Source organism: Callorhinchus milii, unplaced genomic scaffold, assembly GCF_018977255.1.
Source record: "Callorhinchus milii isolate IMCB2004 unplaced genomic scaffold, IMCB_Cmil_1.0 Scaffold8, whole genome shotgun sequence".
Lineage (NCBI taxonomy): Eukaryota > Metazoa > Chordata > Chondrichthyes > Chimaeriformes > Callorhinchidae > Callorhinchus > Callorhinchus milii.
The window spans coordinates 19,473,706-19,489,997 of record NW_024704749.1 but is presented as its reverse complement, the minus strand read 5'-3'; positions in this window follow the sequence as shown (position 1 = coordinate 19,489,997).

The following is a 16,292-nucleotide window of genomic DNA, read 5'->3' as shown; positions in this document are numbered from 1 at the left end:
TATCGTTCTAAAAAAAAATACATCATCGTTTCTTTTAAGACGTATTAGACGTTGTAATGGTATCACGACTTTTTGGTCACCCCGTAGTTCTCGCCGGTGTTTATATAATAATTCCCCATAAAGCTCCACCCTCCTATTTCCCTCGAATATACCGCTCTATTCCTTTCTCATTCACGGATGCACGTTTTCGCTAAATAAACATTGAGTTTTTTTTTGCTTCAGTTGCAGATTTCTGCAGTGAGTTCCACATTCTCTCCACCATCGGTGTAAAGAAGGTCCTCATAAAACTCCCTATTTATTATACTACGGACCAACTTGTAGTTTTATACCCACCAACAGGCGGAAACAGCCTACAAACATCCATTTTAGCAAATCCTTTCATAATCTAGATGCCTTGATCAGCTCAACAATTCCCTGATATTGAAGATAACTCTAATTCTGAGAAAGAGCTGACTCAATGTAATTGTAGATTACTTGGATAACCGTGGTTGTGTATGACTCAGACCAAACACAGGCTCTATTGATAAGATCCGCAGAGTCTGTCTCCTTTCCACTGTCTTCCCTAATGTGATGCAAGGGTTATTATTATAATGTAATGATTATTATTATGTGTATCATAGTGTCTCTGCAAAGAGTAATGACACTAATATTATAGTAATAATAATTTTCAAGAAATATAAATGTCTTGAAGCATTTCATAAAATACAGTTGATTGGAACTTAGCATTATTTAGGCAAACACAGCAGCTACTCTGTGCCATGAACTTCCAAAATAGCCATGAAGTTAGTGACCAATTTTATCTGAGGATTGTGGCCAGGACACCGGGAAAAACTTCCTTCTCTTTTCCAATAGTGTCCTTTAACGTTCACCTGTACAAGCAGATGGGATCTTGATTTAACTACTCATTTGAAGGACGCCATCTCCAACAATGCAGCCTTCCCCAGTACTGCACTGGAGTGTTAGCCTGATCCATGAGCTCAAAGTTCCTATGTGGGGCTTGAGCCCACAATCTTCTGACTCAGAGGCAAAAGTACAAGTGACTGAGCCAGGCTGAGCCTAAGCCAAGTATGGAATGAGGAAGGGAATATAAACCAAGATAATCAGGAGAAAGACTTTACCTGGAAATACTGACAGCAGCATTGCTTGAATCACTAGACAGATGGAAGCTAAATTTAATAACAATAGTAGTGGTTGCCTTTCCTGTCATCAAAGCATAGATTTACCACATTATTGAAATGCTCATTAAATGAGGAGTAAATGAGGCCACGAAAAAAAATTCATTTACGGGACTTACGGTAAAGTGTAGCGACTTTCCATTTGTAGACAATGTCCCACAAACAGCCATGAAGTCGATGACCAGTTTTATCGGGTGGTTTGTTGGCCAGGACACTGGGAGAAACTCCCTTCTCTTGTTGAATAAGTGTCACAGGAACTTGAATGTTGACCTCAAAGACAAACAACACCTCAGTTTAACATCTCATCCGAAGGACAACACCTCTAATAAGCTAGCACTGCACTGCAGTCTCAGCCTATATTATGTCTCAAAGTCCTAACGTGGCATTTGAATCCTTCTGACTGTGAGTTGAGAGGGCTATTGACTGTGAGTTGAGACTGAGCCAGATTGACATCAAACGAAGAATTGGATGTTGGAAATCGATAAACTTCTCTATAACACAGAATGCTGCAATGGAGTTGAACGCCACAGCTAATCTGTGCCAGGGACGTCCTGTAAACAACAATGAGATGAGCAGCCGATTTATTTTAATTTGGGCCAAATCTTACAGAAGGCAAAACCGTACAGGTTGACGGAGGTAGTGAGGTGACCTTGTTGCTTGTTTTCCTCACCTTCCTGCCTGATTAATAAAGATATATTTCCCCTTGGACCCAGGCTTCTCGGGTTGCTGCACATATCAAAGAAGGAAGTGCTGGAGTTTTGGAATCAGCGCACAACACGTCAGTTTAGTTTACAGGAGTTTTGATCAATGCGACAGAGAAAAGACTAATTTGGGTCTTAATTATGCAAATGGGTTCCATCTTGAATCTCCGGAGCTTTTTGTTGGTGCAACCTCATTACCATAATAAAAATAACAACCTGCTTATCTTCTCCGTGGTCTTGCGATTGGGTGATGAATCTCGCAGCAGATGGCGGGGGCAGGAGCCCCTCTGGGGCCCTGTCTCAGCGAGGCTCACACAATTGCCTTGCTGCTCCTCGCCACAAGCCCTGTTTGATGTGGGTAATGAGGGAGTGTAGGATTGAATGGCAGTGGCCAGCTGTGCTCGTTTTCCAATTACACCAACCCAATTTGGAGCCACAGTACACTACTGCCCAGCAGCTCCATCCCCGCCGTGCCAGACTCCAGCAGCTGCCATTTTCTTTATGTGGGCTTTTTTGCTGTTGCTTATGAAGGTTTTTGACATCCCTTTAGGCCTTGTACGAGAACAACAACATACTAAACTTGTATAGCGCCCTTCACGTCGGAAAGTTGTCCGAGGGCCCTGGACCATCAGGGGTTTGAAACCCGAGGTGTGCGTGTGTGTGACTGATGCTGGGATGGCACAGCCCTGTCACTGTGTGTGACTGATTGTGGTCCTTAACTCAGCACTGACCCAGCCAACCTGCACGTTGATCTGTACACACAGCGCAGTTTCCAGGTTGTGTATCGCCGCTGATGGAATTCAGGGGTCAGTATGTTGAGGAACATGCTTAAAAGACGCAAGCCGGTGCAATATTTAACAGAAAATAAATGAAAGGAATCTTTATTGGGGGCGGATGAAAGTTGGGAGAGAAGGAGATAGTGATATGTTCTGGGAGTAGTGAATTGTGGAGTGTGCCGGAATGGGTGGGAGAATATGGGCTCCTGAAGGCCTTTGATCTCTCTCTCTCTCTCTCTCTCTCTCTCCCAGTCCCTGGGGTAGCTTTCATTTCCTTGTGTGTTCTGAGCAATCGTATAATTCACTTTTTTTTAAAAATGTTTTTCTCGAAGCGGAGAAAAAGCAAAAGAAAGATGAAAGTGAACTGAGCCCCGTTACACAGTCTGTGGTGCTCTGTTAGAACAGCTGCGGTTTGATCTTTAATGAAGTTTCTTCTTAATATTTGAAGATTAGAAACCGCAGTCGTTTGGTAATTAACTTGTTACTTGCATCTAATTGATTGTCTTTCCTCTGTGCTTGATCAGGGGAAATTTATTGTGTATCCTGTCAGGCAACGTCAGTCCCTTATCTTCCACTAATAACGTGTCACTTTCAGATTCATCCAATGCATATTATATCAAAGGATGAGGGAGATTTCTATAATCACACAATGAATGAAAGTGCAGCAGATAGTTGGAAACATCATCAAAATGTTCTTTCTTCCCTCGACTTCTGCTGGCAATGAATCGTGCTGAGGGACAGATTCACGGACACCCAGTGGTATCTCATTCCAAGTGTCTGTTCTTGTGGCCCAGGCAATGAGGTTCAGCTGCAATTTTGATCACAGGAGCTTGAAGAGAGAGATCTAAATGACTGTGGGAGTGGGGAGGAGGAAGAAAGGAAAGAATGATCAGAGAATAAGTAGCTAACTGCCACGGACGTCAGTCACCATGCTGAGGGCAGGAGAGGAGGGGCCGGCCGCTATTCTGTGTACCATATCTAATGTGGACTGTAAATGTCCTGATATGTGGAACCCACAACGTGTCTTTAGCTGATTGAGAGGATGCCAACCTTCAATTATCTGCTTCGCCTCTTCACAAATCTTAAAGAAAAAGAGTAGTTTGCACTGTCTAAAGTTCTATCGCACGACGCTAAAAGAGCTCGCAATTTTATAACGTCGGAACATTTCGCAGTGAGTCCTGTCATGTGTAGTGACTGTATTTGTACGCAAACACACAAAATATACTGTAAAGTGAATTGACTATATGTTTTGTGGGTGAAACGTAGCAGCCAATTGCACACAGTCCCAACTGAGCCAAGTCAAGCATAAGACCGGTGAGATAATGAATGGTTAGAGTGATGTGTGAGATGTCGAGTGGCATAGAAAGGCTGTTATCCTGTTATCTATGTTACACTTATTCAAGGATCTGTCTTTCTTGATGTACAGTGTATGGCATGTCCTCGCTGCTATGCACATGACATAATGTCAAACACTGACATCCCTGGGCTGAGAGGAATATTCCACTGACAAACACACACACATACACACACACACACACACAAGCTATACAGTTAATGATCAGGAATCAAACATACTTTCCCTTTAAGTGTCAAAGTTCCCTGACTATTTGTGGAGCATGGGAATATAATTATGATCGATGCAGCTTCCTCTCCGTATTATTATTTAATATTCCTGGGATGGAATTATAAAAGTAGATCTAATTACCGCACCACATGGGACCAAGTACAGAAGCAGCCGTTCTAGACTGTTAAATCATGCAGCCAGAAATGGAATGGAGGTGACTGCCTATAGGCAAATGGAAGGCTGATGAATGATTAATAAAGGCCATTAATTATACAGGTGTATTTCATGCTCTGCAACCTTTGATAAAGATTTATAACAGCAGTAACACTAGCAACAGCTTGAGGGGTGGGAGAGGTACCAAAGCTGATGGTACCACCAGCTTGCTATTCCAGACAGGTCTCGCATTTCCTAGAATGTGCCTGGGACTTGAAGGGTTTTAAATTTTGAGTTCTTATAGATAGGAATGTGAAGGAACTGGAAAAGAGCATGCTGTGCATTTTTTTAACTGTTGCCGCATACTGTGCTGATGGTTTTAATATCTCTATCTCGCCTCCCGAATAATCCGTCTCCTGTTGTTTTTATTCTCCTCCTTCCCCCACCCCTGCCCATCAGACTGCATTTGCCCACGATAAGCAAGATTTGCTGCTTCTCAGCCCAAACTCCTTGTTCAAAAGTGTTGTCTTAAGATCTCTAAAATTTGCAATCACATCACGCAATTATCAAAGGATTCGCATGGAGGTAAAGGCACTGTCCTGTGTTCTAACTAAACATTTCTAAATATTTCCTTGCCTCTGAAGGGAGTGTTTGCAGGTCCACAACCGCCTCCAGTCTTCGCCTGCAATCGCATTAAGATGTTAAAGAGGTGCAGGATGGAAAATTCCTAAATTCAGTTGTAATTTTTAAGCAGATATCTGCAGAATGTCTGTACCATCTTAAATTTTAAGCCAAAAATAGTCTGACAGGCTGAGAGACTCGGTGGAGGTTTGGGTGTCAGACCCAAACGATGCATGCAGACTGCAGCACAAATCACAGGGATTGTGATATCCCTCACTTGTAGGAGCGGCAAAGGCTTGTCAGGCATTTCATTTACGCCAGTGGATTCTGAAATTTGAAATGATGGTTCAACTAAACAATGTGTTTTGGGCTCAACTCATAAAACAGTAAGTTTCTCCCATTGTTCCATTCTACTCTGCCTCAGGGTATACCCAGTATTTCAAACAATTTAATTTTACATCTTTAAACTGTGCCTGTAGCGAAGTGGTTAGAGCACTTGCCTCATAAGCGAGAGGCCACTGGTTTGATTCCCGGGCTGGGCGAAACCTTAGGCAAGTTTCCTTATTCCACACACCTCTGTTTACCTAGCAGTAAGTAGGAACCCGGTTGTTAGTCGATTTGCGGATCACTTTCCGGGGCAGGTTATAGTCCCTCCAAAACAAAAAATTTGGGTCACTCAATCCATGACTGATTGTGGGACATTATTGTGAGCAATTGGTTGCTGCATTTTGCACACAAAATACAGTCAATCCACTTTACAGTATATTCTGTATAAGACCTGGTTTTAGTTGGTTAGTCTCCAGAAGTATCCCAACCCACTCTCTGGAGTCCCCGAGCCTTGGGTCTTGCCAACCTGCACCTAATACTTTCCGGAATTAGGTAAGCAGGATGCATCGCTCCAGGGAGAGAGAGAGAGCATTCCATTCAAATGATCTAGCACTGGGATTTCCATGTGTAGATGGGATGCATGGAATTCTCAGCCTGGTTTGGATACTCTTAAGGATGGTGATAGGTTTCTGAATGCGTCAGATTCCCAGCTGAGCAAAAACAAAATTGTGTTTCAGTGGTATTGTTTCAGAGGGATTGGATTTATATTTTGAGCCTGTTGCAGTGGAATGATCTGCGGATGTTATTAGGCCTGTGAAATGTAATGAAGTCTTGTGTGTGGCAGATTTTAATTAGTTTTATTATTTGTGCATTATTAATAAACTTTCTCCTGTGCATTGGTTCACTGCCATGAAGCTGCCAGCAATTCCATTCTGTGTAGATTAGTTTGATGGGGTATGACAGTGGGGGAAAAAAAACAAGCTGGTGATTCCCAAATAAATACAATGCAGAACAAACACTGTCCGTCCACACTCCCAGGTCAGTGACAATGTGGGTTATAGATACTGGCCTTCGCTGATCTGCGCCGATTAATCTCCTCTCACCTAGTTCATGAGGAAGGGGGTAAATGGAACTAAATGGATGGCTCTTACAGATGGACAGAATGATCTCATGTTGTGTTGAGAAATTACATGATTTTAGTCACTTTTCACAGGCAAAACGGTCGGAAGAAAACAGAACAGGGCTCGCTCATTCCTGTGCAGGAAGCATATGTCCCACCATGTATTTATTCAGTGTTTTCACACGGAACCCACACTGTATTGATTCACAGCACCACATTGCCAAGTCACTTATGTCATCAGGAATGTAAATAATTCAGCTTTCACGTCTCTTGGCTCTGATGTAACACATTTCATCCCACTCGAAATAGTGTGTTTAAATTACTCTGACATGAAAACGGAAAGGAAGAGGGAAGTTACTCTGTACTTTTCTGCTCATTCTGTTTTTATCTTTCACCCCCAACACCGCCTCCCTCCCTCTCTCTCACATACCGTCTGCCTGTGTTTCCGTCCTTCCTTCTCTGTCACTGTCTATCTATTTATCTTGCTTTTGCTTTCTCTGTCTCCTTCCCCTTGTATCTTTCCTCTGAATTGTTTCCCATCCTTCCTGTCTCCTTTTCTTTCTCCATTCCGCTCCTCACTCTCTCTCTCTCTCTCTGTCTTTTATTTTTGCTCCAGCCCTCTCCGTTTAATTATTTCTCTCTATGGAAAGGACGTTGAGGCCAAATCAATTGGGATGTCAAAGCGAGAGAGAGAATACTTGGGTACTGATGGGATTACTGTGTCATCTTGGCTTTGGCTCAGTGGTAGCTCCCTCATCTCTTTGTCAGAAGTCTATGAGTTTGAGACCCACATGGAGATTTGATGTCATCTAAGTTGACACTCCAGTGCGGTGCTGGGGGTGCGTTGCTGCATTGTCGGAGGTACTTATCGCAATCTTATCACTGCCGACATCCCCCAAATAAAATTGGTCACTCACTTTATGGCTGCGCACAATTGTGCTGCTACATTTACCAACAAATACACAGTCATTTGACTTCACAATAAATCCTGCGAAGGGCTTTGAGATGTCCTTCTGACGTGTTATGGCACTGTACCAAATGCAAGGATTATTATTATATTAAGTGTTATGGGGAAAAGTCAGGGAAATGGGATTAAAAGATCTGTATGATCCAATACACCAGCAACAGGCTTGATAGACTGAATGGCCTCCTGTTCCTCTATTCCAATGAACAGTCCTTCGGCTCAGCCTGTGCCTATTCAAGGTGACCTTCCATGTGCATAACTGAAGAGCTTTCCATCATTCTCAGCCCAGTGTAAAGTAATTCCTTGTTATCCTGGCTGGGCCTGCAGAGACAGGAGTATCTGTCACAATCTTATCACTATCAAACACAGAGTATACTCCTGACGTGAAAGGCGCTATTTCAAATGCAAGGATTATAATTAGGTACTAAATTCTTAGGAGCTGACTGTGGTTCAGGCTGTCTGTGGAGTGAATAAAGAGGATCTTGCCATGTTTGCAGCATTAATCTAGCTCCTTCTCCACCAATGCTTCCGTTGTTCTGTAGCAAGCAAGTGCAAAGTGGTTAGCCTCTTGCCCATTTCTGTCACATTGACAGTTAGTCCCAATCCTGCAGTACATCAGCTAACTAGGCTGGTGACATTTATTGTCCTCTTGAAATTGAATAGGAAGCGTTTAAAGGCTATCTGAATTTCAATCGGCCTGCTGTTATCATTAGGGGAACATTGCAGTGCTAACATGTCGGCCGGTATTGTCTGTGTGCAATTATCTCCCTTGAAGGAATCGGAGAAAGAAATTTGCACGTTTCGGAGATACATACGTTGTATGACTGTGTTTTATATTGTAATGATTCCCTCCGATCGGTGGGCACCTGCCTACTCCATGTCCCCTGCCCTGCCCAGTCCACTATCAGCTGAGGTCTTCAGTATTGAGACTAAACAACTCAGAGGAGACCTCGTAGAGGTGCATGACATTTTAAATTGGAATGAAATGTGAACTCGATCAATACTTTAGGATGCACCAAGAGTGCAGAACAAGAGGACACAGTTTTCGAGTTGTAAAGAGCAATTTCAGGACAGACACCAATACGTTTTTTCTTTACTCAGAGGATAATCAACGACTGGAACAGGATTGCCAGGAAATGTGGTTGAGACCTGGGCACTGGGATTCATTTAAAAAGCAGTTTGATGCTGTGACGGTAGGGTGGGTGTTCTGGAAGGATGAGAGAGGATGGGTCATAGGGCTTTCTTCATCCAATCCGATCTTGTCATGTGAATATCTACTGACGCTCAATATCTGGGCTCACACAATGGTCACCTGGAATCGGGGAGTCTGGGACACCAAACCTTAGCACAACTCAATACCTTTGGGAGAGGAGGAGGAGGAATGGGTGGGTGAGGGTCTAATTTCTTGTGAGATCTGTGATGGGAGGGGACTACATTACAGATATTGCAGATGAGAACATCATTTTGACAAGAGTAATTTATTGTAAAACAGACATTGAGGAGTCCACTGTGGCTGAAAATGGTGCTCCTGACTTCCTGTAATGGAATAGGGTAATAAATTAAACTTACTAATTCCATTTGCTTTCTCCAGCATGTGTCTTGGGGCAGAAATGTAGGCAGTAAATCCTGGCAGTAAGTGTAGGTTTGCATGAAACCAACTGATTTACTGGCATGAAGAGACGGATGGGCTCTCACAGTTTTGGGTGAGGCCAACGTTTGGGTGATTAACAGGAGACTGTACCAGGATCTATTCAGTGACCGGAAGGCTGGTCTACAGCGACTAAGATTGGGTGGAATTTTATGCCTTTCTGTAAGCACGCTCAAGGGACAGATTAGTACGTTGTGTGTGTGGTTCTGTGATTACAAACGGACACCAGAGGCCTGAAATTTCATCCAGTCGGCCTGTGAGACCACTTTGCCCTAAAATTTACGATGGCACAGAATTGTGGAAAACTCTTCAATTCAACCTTACCTTGGAAACACTGGGAAACCGCACTCCCAAATTTAGGCTGAATTGAAGAAGTTTCCACAAGATAGTGTAGTGCGGTGTAGTTGAACCCAGATTTGTACTGAGCCACGCGTGTTACACACCAAAAGTCCACGTGTAAGTACGCAATTACGCACGACGTGAATCAAAGACGTACGGAGCAAAGGCATAGTGGAGGTGGAATCGACAACAATTTGCGTTTGTACAGCAACTATACAGTCCCAGAGAGCTTCTAATCACTCCAACGATGACATTGCATACGTGTGTAAATACATACGTCGAAAATACTGTTTTTTTTAATATTCCACATAGTTCACACTCACCGAGATCAGGCACTAATTCATTCATTTTCAAATGTAACTCTGTAAACAAGCCACTGATGCTCGTGCAGTCGCCCGTGCAAATTGCTTGTATTTAACTGATAGCATTTACACACGAAGAGAGTAGAGACATCGTACGGTGCAAGTTCTAGTCATTTAAATAGATGGAAGGACAGTTTGTGGGTATCGTGCGTTTAATATGCAAATCCATGTCATTATATTGTCACTTGAAAACGATGTGTCAACTGAGTTTTGTTTGATTATTCAGACGAATAATAATTATAAAAATAATTATCTTAAATGACTATTGCAACTGAATATTCAAAAAGCCCGACGAGGGAATTGTTTTTTAACACATTTGTATAAGGCGTTTTAATAACCTTGCACACGTCTCTGTAAGCAAATTGTCAGTGGGAATTATCTGAGACTCGTGCTTCCTGCTGAAGCTGAGGTATCTGGAAGCCACTCCGAGAGCCTTCATGAGCCACAGAGTGTGTGTTGGGGTAACTGCTGGAGTCTAACCAGCTAAAACTGCGTAGCTTGACATTGATATCATTGTCTGGCAAGCTTTCCCGCTGTTTGTCCAGCGAGAACCATCCTACCTGTTAGGGCTTTGACAGGGTTAACAGGAGCTGAGTGGGATGACTCCCTGCCCCCAGTCACTGGTCTGCCCTTCTCGGTCCTGCCGCTGAGCCAGGCTGGGCTGAGCTGTCATCAGCAGTGAGTACCCTGGAATACTGTGGACCCGCTCTGTCTCAGGACCTGGACTAGAGACCCCCACAGAGAGCTGGCTTGATTCCGACATTCCGTTGCCGGGCATGTCACCTTGTAGCCAGTTCATCTCCAAGGAGAGTGGTATCCGATCGATATAACCAAACCCAAACTGGGATTGCAAACCAGTGTGCGTGTAACACAGTTCACGTCTCCTCGACCGGTTCTGGCGAATGGAGTATGCTTTGCCTCATTAATGATTGCATTTGATACAACGCCCATAATGTTGAAACATCTTAAAGCACTTCACAATTGCTGTCAAGTGTAATGACTGTGTATTTGTAGGCAAACCGGGCAGCCATTTTGCCCACAGCAATGTCCCACAAACAGCCAAGTCTCGGAACTGAAATTCCCTGTTCATTTAGTGACTGGCTACTCTTTAGCACCCCTGAATGAAGATGACTATAATTAATGTTTCCTCTGTGATGGGTAGGAAAGAACATCTTCCGGAGATATAAGTGCTGTGTGAAAACCAGCAATCACAGAGCCAGTGCTCCTGTTATTTATTTATTCATATTTTGGGCTGTACGCTTTATTTTAAAATTGACTTTGCAAAGTTCAATATTAGCATATATACAGCCCCCAGAGAACGCAAACATGTTATGCTTTTATACAAGCTTGTTTGGTTAGAATCTAGGGTGAGAAATTCCTCTTCAGTTCAGTGGCAGTGACTTTTACACTAATAATAATAATAATAGTAATCATCATAATAATAATCCTTGCATTTGATATAGCGCCTTATCAAGTCTTCGAGATGTCTCAAAGCGCTTCACGGAATATACTGTAACGTGTGCACTTCTTTTGTCATTTATTCATTACAGTACTCTGCTTCCTGTTACTCTGTGTGTGACTCGCTCTCAGTATCTGTTACTCTGTGTGACTTACTCCCAGTCTCTGTTACTGTATGTGTGACTCACTCCCAGTCTCTGTTACTCTGTGTGGTACTCGCTCTCAGTCTATGTTACTCTGTGCGTGACTTGCTCTTAGTATCTGTTACTCTGTGTGACTTACTCACCGTCACTTACTCGATGTGACGAACTCCCAGACTTTGTCAATCTCTGTGTCACACCATCCCAGTATTTCTGGGTAACTACGGGGAACTCAAACTCCTGGTGAGATCAGCAACTTAGCACAGACCCGCCTGTTCTTCGCGGCTCACAGAGCATTTACCTACATGAACCATTGGGCTGCCCCTAATTACGTGCGTCGTGCGGTTTCACACTTCTAATTCCCACCTCGTCGGTGTGAACATCTCACTATCGGAGCTGGAGACGAAAATTTTTACAGCGAGGCTCCACTCTCAACAAATGCATCACTTTAGGGAGGACTTTCCTCAAATATTTATTGTGTTTAATAATTAAACATGAGCTAAAAATGTATCTGTGAAAGCTAGGATTGCTCCTGTGGCCTCTAGACACATTGATCCTAAATATAATCACAGCCTGGATCAAGTAACTGGGTCCTTCAATGGCAGAGATGTGTCCCTCACCAGAGCTAAGATTTTTAAATGCTACCTTACCCCAGCGTCGGGTTATAGTCTGCACTAACAGCCAGCAGCAGCACCCATTGCTCGTCTCCAATAACCCTTGCTGGCTCCACATTGTCTTCCCTTTGCATTCCTATTGTCTTTCATGGTAGTACAGTGCAAACCCATTCTATCCCCCTCTCGACTGTATCCCTCTGTCTTAAGCGTCCTGAGATGCCACCCTGCGTGGAGGGCGCTATACAGGTGGAGTCCTGTAGCTCAGTGGTTAGAGCACTCGCTTTGCAAGCGAGAGACCTGGGATTGATTCCCGGCAGGGTGAAACATGGGGCAAGTTTCCTTACTCCACACGCCTGATAATAATCCCTCCAAAAAACAACAATAAATTGGTCATTTCAACCCATGACTGTTTGTGGGACACTGCTGTGCGCAATTGGCCGCCGCATTTCGCCCACAAATATACAGTCAATTCACTTTACAGTCTATTCTGTGAATCGCTTTGAGACGTCGAGAAGACGTGAAAAGCGCTATATCAAATGCAAGGATTATTATTATATAAAGGCATGTTGTTGTTGCCTTGTGTGTTTAGCCTCAGTATTGCTGTGCTGGGAGGGAAGCACTGACTTACATGACTGGCTGATATGTTTATTACATAACTGTGGGTCATTGTCAGGGTAGAACTTGACATTAAAAGAAGCAGTTCTTAAATTATGGATTGAATTCTGCACGGTTTAAATTTGAAGGCGAAATGGTATCACAGGCTAGGACTAGGTGGAATTTCCAGCCGCAGACCTGCGGAAAATAGCTTCCAAATTGAGACTGAGTTGAAGAAAGATTGGACAGTTGGACGTTTCCCCTCTGTAGATGAGGTGATTGACAGTGAACTTTATGGTTGTGTTTAAAATCATTAAAGGATTCAATAAGATGGATTTATCTTATTGAAGGCAGTTTCCACTTGTTGGCGAGTCCAAAACTAGATGGAATAAATACAGTATAAGATACCCAGGAGTAGATCTAAAAGGGAGTTTAGGAAGAGGTTCTTCAGGCAGTGAGTGGGTTGTGAGAATGTGGCACTCACTGCTGGACGCTGTAGTTGAAGCAAATAACATCAATATATTCAAGGGGAAGGGAATACAGGGAGTATGGGAGAGGTTGATTATAAGGGAGTGAAGCATAAACACTGGCACAGACTAGTTGGGTCGAATGGCCTATATCATACAGTGTCGTTCTATGTAAAAGTTTTCCTGAATTCTGCGCTATTTCAAAATTTGAAGCCAAGATGGTCCTCACAGACCAGGACTGGATGGAAGTTCTGGCCTTCTGTGTCTCTCTAGAGTTCAATACATTAAAACGGAAAGTACCCAGACCTCTTGAAATATTTACCATCGCAAGCGTTTGAAGACAGTGGTGTTAGGTTTGGTCTTGTGGCTTTATATTTGAGATTCTCTTTGAGGGTCTGTAGGTGGTTGAAGTACAAAGAAGGCTCCCCTGTCACCCTGGGCACGGCGCAGATGTACATTAATTTGTACCAGATGGTCCTTGCTTTGAAACCAGTCTGGCACTTGCCTGCGATGGAACGGAACTACACTCTGAGACTGCTCTGCTCCGGGTCCACATCTCTCCCAGAAGATGTTTCTTTTGTAGCAAACCTAGATACAAAACAATGATGGAAATGAGCTGGAGACCGCAAAGAGTGTTGTAATTGTCGCAAGGTGGTAAAAGTGTGGCTGTTCAGTAAACGGTGTGAGTTGGCCATGATTTGGAAGAGCTTTGACAGAAATCGTTGTTTCTGTCCACTCGTGAGAAGACACAAGGTGAGAAAAGAGACCTTAATCAATCTCTTTCCACAGACTTAGGGCTGCCTCAGTCATTAGCTCCACCCCATTTCCTTCGTCTTCCGAGCAGAGGTTCTGAAGCTATACTTGAGAATACTAGAGCTCTGCATTGTATATAAACCTTGATGCTGTCCGTTATCCAATTCCAACCCATTCCTTTCTAATTTCCAGCGGCACAAGAGACAATCTGCAATTCACATCCCAGTTGGCAGCTCAGAATAGCAGCATGTGTGCTGATGGATGGAGTATTAACAGAATGAAGGGGAGGACATGAGTTACATTAATGGAGCCTGATTCTGTTTTCCATGGTTTACACGTAACTTTTCTCTTCTATTAAATCCATTAAGTGGAGGCTTGTGGATCTGGTGCAGAGGATGGGAGAATCGACATTTAGCCAGAATGTGGAGGTTATAAGAACTTGTGTTCTTTCACTCCCCATTTCGATATAGCCATTTCACACATGCGCTACCCCGGGGAGAGAGAGAGAGAGAGAGAGAGAGGATAAGGAGACAGAGATAATAATAATCCTTGCATTTCATGTAGCGCCTTATCATGTCTTCGGGACGTCTCAAAGCACTTCGCAGAATGGACTGTATATTTTGTGGGCGAAAGGCTGCAGCCAATTGCGCACAGATGGTAAAGGTAAGCAAAATGTTATATTTTGGAATTAGGAAGAAGCTTCTAACCTATTGCACCAGGACGCCCTTGGGCCTTGTTATGCCACTAACACTCTGACTACCTGTGTGTTGCTTTATCCACCTTGGGTTCTGATGTAGACAAGTAAGTCTGGCAAAAAGATGGAGATGTGTTTGTATGCACGAGGTGTTCCCAGGGAATGTGATCTATCCGTCCAGCATCTGTGAACCAGTATGTGAGTGTCTGAACAATCTGTTACATGTACAGTCTGGGGTTACAGTCAGAGAGTCAGAGACACAGAGAGAGAAAGTCAGAGGGAGAGAAGGGATGGAATAGCGGTAACATTTCGCCCACAAAATATACAGTCAACTCACTTTACAGTAAATCAAACGCTGTGAAACGCTTTGAGATGTCTCAATGATATGATAAGGCGCTGTATCAAGGATTATTATTATTATGACTACAGTGATAATATAACTCATGATGGATAGGGCTTTAGTTAGCCCTGAAAACAGTTTATATTTAGCATAAGGATCAGACATCTGCATTGTTTCATATCCACACATCCATATCCCTCGTTAGTGCTGGTATGTGTCTTTCTACTGTATAGTGTAACCGCAGGCGCTGAAGCCCAACTTACATTAACCCCAGTTTAGTGCCAATTATTAGGAACTGAATCTCACTTGAAGAAGCCAGATTGGCCTTGTCCTCTTTTCCTGGTGTTGAAGATAAAAGAAACCTAAATTAAATTGGAGGGAGCTAATCTCGCACAGATTTTGTGCGTAAATATTAATATCTCGTTTCAACCCCAGCTGGAGGGACTCATTAGCTTGTAAGAAGGTCTTTTGCACCTTTGTAGTCTGTGACACCTTTATTTCAAAGCTCCATTAACAGCATTCTTGTAGATGGGTGTTATGCAATGTGTAAGTTTCTTTGTTAAATAAATGTCTGTAGCCTAAGCTATCTCCATCTGTATAAATTGAGAGGATTAGAAGATGGTGGATAAGTAGGCCACATTTTTGCCATCAATTCCTGTCTCTCTACTACAAGCTACGGTAGCTCACTTGCATGGTCAGGGAGTCAGTGCCCCACACAGCTTCTCCCAACAAGATGTGATTTAATGGTAAATTGTGGGTAACCAGTCCATCTCCCTCCCCCTTCACCTTCTCTCCAATATCTCCAACCACTTGATCATTCATTTCATGGCTGTTTGTGGGACATTGCTGTGCGCAAGTTGGCCCACAAGATATACAGTCACTTCTCTTTACAGTATATCCTGTGAAGCACTTTAAGACATCCTCCTGATATGAAAGGTGCGATATAACATGTAAGGATTATAATTATTAACTTCACACTCTCCATAATCTCCAAGCCTCCATCATCGCCACACACGTTCATGAGCTTCATACTCTTTCCCTATGTAGGAGGTTTCCCTTTTGTCCTGTTAGTTTCCCTGCAAAAATCACAGCTGTAGTTAGTTGATGTGGGAGAAAAAAGTTTGGAATTCATACGTGAAGTTAAAAGCCATTGAGGTCTCTGCCTTAGAGTATACAATAATTGCTCACATCTTATCAGAAATATCAGCCTTTAGTTCAGTTTCTAATGAAACAGTTTCCCTGAGGCTCCTCCCTTTGAAGTCTACATCCTTCAGCTTTCATCTTTGTGGGATAATTATATCCCTAACCCATCAGAATAGTTTTTGCCATGATGCGCATTTAGCTCACCTCCTTTCTGGATTCTCTATGGATCATAAGCATTGATTCATCTCATCTTTCCCCTCTATCTTTGATGGTGCTGGAACTCAACAGGACATCTTAGCCTTATAACTGACAGGAAGCCTGCATAATCTGCTAAGTTTT